Source organism: Lampris incognitus, chromosome 2 (genome assembly GCF_029633865.1).
Source record: "Lampris incognitus isolate fLamInc1 chromosome 2, fLamInc1.hap2, whole genome shotgun sequence".
In the NCBI taxonomy this organism is placed as follows: domain Eukaryota; kingdom Metazoa; phylum Chordata; class Actinopteri; order Lampriformes; family Lampridae; genus Lampris; species Lampris incognitus.
Window position 1 is genome coordinate 111188317 of NC_079212.1, and position 8567 is coordinate 111196883.

Below are 8567 nucleotides of genomic sequence, written 5' to 3' on the forward strand. Positions count from 1 at the left end.
TTATGGTAGTATCAGAGGTTGCTCTTTCTGGAAAATGAATAACTCTTTGCTAAAACATGCTATTGTTAAAATGGAATTGGAACAGATTATTACCTTTTATTGGAATAAAGCACAAGCTGGGTGATTGTTTGGTTGTAATTGGGAGCTCCTAAAATATGAATGTGGTAAATATTCAAGGCAGTATGGAAGTGATTATGTCAAAGGCCGACACGCCATGGAGGAGAAGGTGGTTTCTGAAATTGCTTCCCTCACAAATTTGCCACCAGAGGATAAACGCATTGTTAGGCTTGCAGAGTTGCAGATGACTTGTATAGAGAGGGCCGAGGGGGCATTTGTAAGATCCAGGTTGAAATGGCTGGAACACAGAGAGCTTTTTTTTTTAATTAGAAAAGCAAAGAGTAAAATGTAATATTTTGTCACAGCTGAAATTAATGGGTCTTTTACTGATTATGCAGATGATATATCTAAATTTTGTTATGATTACTATTCTAATCTATGCAGATCAAAGTTCAATGAAAGTAACTTTACTTTGTTTAGTCAACATCTTGATGAATATGATCCTATAAGTAAGGAGGACTGTTTATCATGTGAAGCTCCAATATCAGAAGGTGAAATTAAGGAGGGCATCCATTCACTCAAAAACAATAAATTGCCTGGTAATGATGGTATCACTACTGAATTTTAAAAAATTATTCTCTGATTTACTCACACCATTTCTTTATAAGGTCTATTCAGAAATTATCCAGAATTCTTCTCTTCCAACTACAATGACACAATGAGTAATATGTTTAATCCCCAAACCAAAGAAAGATCTGCTTCTGCTGGACAATTGGAGACCAATAACTTTACTCAATAATGATTATAAAGTGTTTGCTATTATTTTAGCTAAAAGGTCTCAAACTCAATAATTGGTGAAAATTAATCTGGATTCTTGAGCGGTAGACATTAACAATAATATTAGATTGGTCTTAGTCCTCATAGACTAATTCGAGACAAAAGTTTCATATTTTTCCAGGACTTCTGCAAAGCTTTTGACTCCATAAAACATCGTTTTGTTTTTTTTTTGTGTTTTTTTTTCGTTTGTTTGTTTTGCCTAGAACGCTTTGGTTTGGGGACATATTTTTGTAATGCTATGAAAATTCTCTGTGTTACTGGTAATAGCTCGGTTAAACTAAAACATGGGACAACTCAAAGATTTTCTCTACAGAGAGGGGTGAAACAAGATTGCCCTGTTTCTGTTTACCTTTTCCTCCTGGTGGCTCAGGTTGTTTGCCATTATATTAAATCCAGTAGGTTAGAAGGTATCTATATCTTCTTATAAGTCAGTTGGCAGATGAGATGATACAACAAAAATGCCTCTCAGGTAGAATCACCTATAAAGATTATTGATTTATTCTCTAGAGCTTCAGGTTTAGGAATGATTATATTAGAGGGACAGCTCAAGTTGGACGGTTTGGAGACAAAGCAAGAGAGGCAAGATTGAGATGGCTTGGACATGTGTGGAGGAGAGATGTTGGGTATATTCAGAAGGATGCTGAATATGGAGCTGCCAGCGAAGAGGAAAAGAAGAAGGCCAAAGAGGAGGTTTATGGTGGGAGGACATGCAGGTGGCGGGTGTGACGGAGGAAGATGCCGAGGACAGCAAGAAATGAGACGGATGAACCACTGTGGTGACCCCTAATGGAAGCAGCTGAAAGTAGTAGTAGCAGTAGTAGTAGTAGTAGTAGTAGTAGAGACTACTGTCTCTAGAGCTTCAGGTTTATGCCTGAATTTGGATAAGTGTGAGTTATTTGCACTGAAAAACTGTAATGAGGTGTCAATTTGCAACATTCCTGTAAAAGAAAAAAAGTAATTTATTTCGGGATTGTCGTAACTAAAAAGTCCAAGGACAGAGTTACCTTAAATTACAACCCAATGATTGATAAATTAAAACATTAATTTAATATGTGGTTACGAAGAGGTTTATCATTAAAAGTGTGTACTCTTATATCCAAGACTAAGGGAATATCCAGGCTTATTGCTTCATCTGTATTTTTGGATGACAAAAACTGCTAATGCCACTGGTAAAATACTGATTAATTTTCTATGGAAAAATCGAGTCCACTGTATCAGGAAATTTGTAGTTTATAACTGTATTAAGAATAGTGGTTTAGATTTTCTGGATTTTTCTTCTATGAATTATACTCTGAAGATTGACTAGTTAAAGTACTTCTTGTCTAACAGCGCATCCATGTGGAGCATTATCTCTAGAACTGTCTTCAATAAGGTTGGGGGTCTTGCCTTCTTGTTAACGTGTAATAATCAAATTGACAAACCCCCCCTTAAACTATCAGCATATCACAAGCAAGCCTTACTGGCATGGACATTGATTTACAAGCACAACTTTTCTCCACACCGTTACGGAATAACTGCAATAGACTGTCTGTCGGCTCTGCGTTGTGTTATTTTTTTAATGTATATTGACTCCGGGGTTGATGGAGGGAGAAGACAGTAGTACAGATGGACTGTCTCCCGTCTATCCTGATGGCAGGAAAAAAGCTAATAAATGCAGCAAACCTGCTCTGCCTTTAGTATTTTCTTTAGTAACTTGTTTGATAGAAATATTTTATTGGTAGGACAGCTGCTGAACTCTCAAGGTTATCTCATGACATATGAGAAGTTTATTGTACATTTTACTTTTCCTGTAACACCCAAGGAATTTGCTATAGTGATGGCAGCTATCCCCAGTGGTTCAATTTCCTTATTGCAAGGTACTCAATTCTAAAGTACTAAACAAAAGTACTCAAGGTACTTTCGTTATTCCCTTCGTACATCCAAATGAAACAATGTGTGGAAGGGTTTGCTTCACTGAAGCCATACAAAACAATCAGGCTGTCCGTATTGTTTTTCATGGGGAGTTGTTGTAGCTTACTGGTCCCAGTTTGATCAGAATATTCCATGGGAGAAAAAAGTTGGACATTATCTCATAGATATCTTCTCACAAACAAAGTAATGGAGGTTTCCTTTAAAATTATTCACAGGTGGATCATTTTTAAAGGATTTTTTTCCTTTAAAATGATTCACACATCCGATTTCTTTCTAAATATGTGAGAGATTTGGAATTTGAAAAGAAAAGGTGCTTTTGTGATCAACCTCATTCCCTTTCTGGCAAAATTTCACATTCATGCAAGTTTTCTAAAAGGACTCCTCTTTAGAGTGTTTTCACAAAAGACTCGGGACATTACAGGGATACAACAAGGTTTTAACAAGAATGCTGTACAAAACATTGACTTTATTTAATGACTTTTTGTTATGGGAACAGAATTGATAGCCTTGCTTGGCATTTCAGTTAGTTTTCTTTTCTTTACTTATTTTGTTGTATCTATTTTCACCCCCTGGCATTTATGTTCTTGATTGTTCTCATAATGTTTGTAAGTTCATTAATGTGACTATTTTATATATATATATATACACGCAAAGTGCTGTTAAAAAAAAACATGACGCCAAGCAAGAGTCGAGTCCTTTCAATAGTCGCCGCAGTCCTTTCAATAGTCGTTTTAGCTGGTTTTGTTGGACCCATCGCATTTGGGGTCCCAGACGCTAACAGTTTGTTTGTGTTTAGCGACAAAGATTCTGCGTCGAGTTGCTGCTGAGTCACAGTGCGATATGGTTATCCGAAATTTCTGACACTGTCAGACTTTTGTCCAAGTTTATCTTCGGTCACAAGACCGTAATATCGGCCGTCTTTGAACCTGTCTCACAAATCGGAAGAAATTAAAGTAAAAATTAAAGTAAAAATAAAGTTGATTTTGCATCATACAGGATACTAATATAATCATTCCTAAATCTGGGCTCAGAGTTTGACTGAACCTGCAAAAAATAAATGAATAAATAAATTAGATATATGTTATTATTATTATTATTATTATCTGAAGCTATCTTCTGCCTTTCAACTGTAGGTTCCCGTAAACCAGCCATTCTCAACAGGTGGACCGCGGCCCACTGGTGGGCCGCAGAGCACCACCCAGTGGGCCGCGAAGGTACTGCCCAAATAGTTAGCCAGAATGAAAATATTTGTCTGTCAAGTAGTGATTTCGCGTCTAATTACACAATACCTAAATGGCCCAGGGATTTGTGTTAATATATATATTTAATTAAAATACACAACCTTTTTTAAATGAATAAATAATGAAAATAACTGCACAGGACTCGAACGTCATCAGTTAGAGACAAACATTTTGTCGCTGTTAGTTCCGGTGTCTGAAGGAGAGCGCAAGCAAGCATTTGTATTTTATTTCGACTACAGTAAAATAAAAGCATCTGTTTTTAAAGAGAAAAGGTGATGGAGGCGAGACTTCTGCAACAGCTAAGATACCGAAGCGTGTGGTCAGAAAATACGACCCTGAATACATTAAGTTTGGATTCACAATGGCAGGTAGTGATACAGAGCCAAAAGCACAATGTGTCGAATGTGGTGAAGTCCTCTCAAATGAATCACTAAAACCATCAAAGCTGCAGAGACACTTAAACACAAAACACCCTAGATGTGTTGGAAAACCAAAATAATATTTCCAAAGGAAGCGAGACGGGCATCAAGCACAACACAAAGCCATAAGTACGCTAACAACGCAATCAAAAGCTGATCTGAAAGCGACTTACCTGGTGGCTGCTCGTGTAGCTCCTAGCAAGAAAGCATTGACAGTCGCAGAGGATCTCATCTCGCCTAGCGCCGTGGATATGTGCCGAGAGTTACTGGGGGAGGCAGCGGCAACGAAAATCCGGACCGTGCCACTATCGAACGACAAAGTTAGTAGGAGAATTGTTGATATGAGCGATGACATCGAAAGCAACTTCTGGAGAGAAAAGGGGCAAGACGAGTCCACTGACGTTAGCAATGAAGCTTGATTGCTGGTTTTTGTGAGATACAGCTGGGTCGGTAATTTTCACGAAGATCTACTTTTTTGCAAAGAGCTTCCCACCAGAACCACGGCAGGTGAATGCTTCCGCTGCCTTGATAATTACTTCACTGAAAAGGACTAGATTGGAAACATTGTATCGGTGTCTGCACCGGACGGCGCCTCATCGATGACAGTGTAACGGGGGCAGTCCTATGCTGTTCTATGCTGGTCAGCCTGCTGCACGCCCGTCACTCTCATCATTAGCTCTGCGTTGTGTTCTATTTTGGGTGGGGCCCCAGGTGTTGTGGGGGGCCCTCGGTCTCTCATCATCATCATCATCATGATCAAGGAAGGAGGGGGGACACACAGTGTAACAATAGGAACTATTGTTAGGAACCATTGTTTAGTTCCTTGTTTACACAGGGGTCGGTTAGGTTGTTGCACCTGGAATAACGGACCGAGCATGATGCATAACCTTACGTGCCGAAGTTATTATTAAAGTTTATAGCCCCGTGGGGTTGAAACGAGTTGTAACGTCTCATTAGTAGAAGGTAACAACACACTTTAACATGGTGGCAGCGGCGGACGACTCGGTTTGAAGTTTGGTGCGGAAAAGTTTCTAGGAGCGGGAGAGCGGTTAGTGTTCCTAAGCAACGTTCAGTATATGTTAGCATTAGCTGCTAGCGTGAGACTGCCGTGTGACATGGATGGGCTTAAACCACCGCAAACGTTACGTCTGGACTCAAGCAACCTTTCGAAGACATGGAAGGCCTGGAGGGACGAGTTTGCTCTGTATGTGGATTTAGCCAGGGCTGACGCCGATGACAAACAGAAGGTGAAACTGTTCAGCTATCTTGTCGGGGAGAGCGGCAGGGAACTTATGGACACGTTACTGGGCGACACACCGAAGGATGCATGGACGTTAGATGACGTTATCGAGAAGTTTGATGATCACTGCGACCCCAGCGTTAACGAGACTGTGGAACGTTATCGTTTTTTTACAAAAAACCAGGGCACCAGTGAAAATATAGACCATTATGTCATGGAACTGAGAGTGTTGGCAAGAACATGCAACTTTGGGACAGTGAGAGACTCGCTCATTCGGGATCGGATTGTGTGTGGAGGTAACAACACAATCGTAAGAGAAAGACTGCTCCGAGAGAAAAACTTGACACTGGACACATGTTTGCAGCTTTGCAGAGCCGCTGAGCTCTCAAAGGACAATGTGAAAACCATCTCGGGATCGATGGTGGAAGAGGTACATGCAGTGCAAGGAGCACAGTATCGGAAACAGACGAGCAACACTGTGGAGTGCAGATATTGTGGAAAAACGCATGAGAAAAGTAAACAAAAGTGCCCAGCGTTTGGGAAGAAGTGCACAAAGTGTGGAAGAGAGAACCACTTTGCAGCAAAATGCAGAGTAAAACCGGAACTAAGGAAAAAGAAATATGTGAGTAAAATAACAACTGAATCTGAGAGTGATGAATATGAAGATATTATCACCTGTGTAAAAGAAACTGAGAAAACGAAGAAAACTCAGCTTCTCTATGCTGGCATGCTTCTAGGCAAGGACATGATCAAATTCCAAATAGACTGTGGTGCCAGTTGCAATATCATCCCAATTAACCTGCTGAATCCAGATGCCAAATTAGAACACACGAAGAGTGTACTAGTAATGTACAATAAAACCAAATTAAAACCACTGGGAAAATGTAAAGTGAAAATAAGAAACCCGAGAAACAACAAGCTATATCGCTTAGAGTTCCAGGTGGTGAATGCAGCTGGTACAGTGCCTCTGCTGGATAGGAGAGCCAGTGAGGCCATGAAATTGATAAAAGTGCAATATGAAAACATCATGACAATAGACAGTATTGTCACAACAGAAACAACAACAGGACAGTGGATAATGGGACAAATTAAAGATGAGTATGCTGATGTGTTCATTGGCGATGGCTGCCTCGAGGGAAAATACAAAATAGAGGTGGAGAGCACAGTGAAACCAGTACAGCTGCCAAAGAGGCGGGTCCCAGTCGCCATGATGAAACCACTGAAGGACGAGCTACAGGACCTACAGCAAAGAGGGATCATAACACCTGTGGAATGCAGTACAGATTGGATCAGTACAATGGTGGTGGTACAGAAACCAAGTGGGAAACCAAGAGTGTGTATCGATCCCAAGCCTTTGAACAAAGCTCTAAAGCGCAGTCACTTCCCACTGCCAACCATTGAGGACATTTTACCGGACTTGTCAAAAGCAAAAGTGTTCACAGTGTGTGATGTCAAGAGTGGATTCTGGCATGTGCAGCTGGAGGAGGAGTCCAGCTATTTAACAACATTTGCCACTCCATTCGGACGTTACAGGTGGCTGAGGATGCCAATGGGGATAAGTCCGGCCCCAGAAATCTTTCAGAGAAAGCTCACACAAGCGCTGGACGGTGTACCGGGCTTGTACATTATAGCTGACGATGTACTGATCACAGGCCAAGGGGAAACACAGGAGGAAGCTGAGCGTGACCATGATGGAAAACTGAGACTGTTTCTTGAAAGATGCAGACAAAAGAACATCAAGCTGAACAAAGACAAATTCAAGCTGAGACAAAAGGAGACCACATACATTGGACACCGCCTGACGGCTGATGGACTCAGGGCGGATCCAGAGAAAGTGCTTGCCGTTGAGAAGATGCCGGCACCGACTGATGTGAAAGGAGTGCAAAGGCTGCTAGGTATGGTAAATTATCTAGCCAAGTTTTGTCCCCACCTCTCAGACCAGTGCATAGTGTTGAGAGATTTGACACACAAAAACAGGGAGTGGAACTGGACAGCACAGCATGAGGAGGCTTTCCTCAAATTGAAAGAGACTATAGCAAAGGTCCCAGTACTGAAATATTACAACCCAGATGAGGAACTCACAGTGCAGTGTGACGCTTCAGACACAGGTTTAGGCGCAGCGCTCATGCAGATGGGTAAGCCAATAGCATTTGCAAGCAGAGCACTCACTCAAACAGAGCGTGGGTATGCACAAATAGAAAAGGAGTTCTTAGCAATGGTTTTTAGCATGGAAAGATTTCACCAGTACACATACGGCCGAAAAGTGACGGTGCAAAGTGATCACAAGCCGTTGGAAACAATAGTGAGAAAACCTCTACTAAGTGCACCCAAAAGGCTGCAGGGAATGATGCTGCGCATACAAAAGTATGATCTAGATGTAGTATATGTGCCAGGTAGAGACATGCTGCTAGCAGACACTCTGAGCAGAGCTTATCTTCCTGAGAGTGCACCGGATGCAGAACTAGAGACTGTCAACATGGCGCAACACTTACCTATCGCAGCAGACAGGCTACATGATATACGATCTGCCACAAAAGAGGATGAAACACTGCAGCTTCTCATCAAAATGATGCAGCAAGGATGGCCTGACGATAAGTCAAAAACACCTAGGGAAATCAAGCCCTACTTCTCATTCCAAGAGGAGTTAAGCCACCAAGATGGAATAGTGTTCAGGAGTGAGCGCGCTGTCATCCCTGATGCATTGAGGAAAGACATCACTTGCCGCCTACACGCATCACATCTGGGTGTGGAAGGATGCCTACGGAGGGCTAGGGAGTGTGTCTATTGGCAGGGCATGAACGACCAAATAAAATCATATATAGCAAAGTGTGACATCTGCAGATCAATGGACATTAAACAACA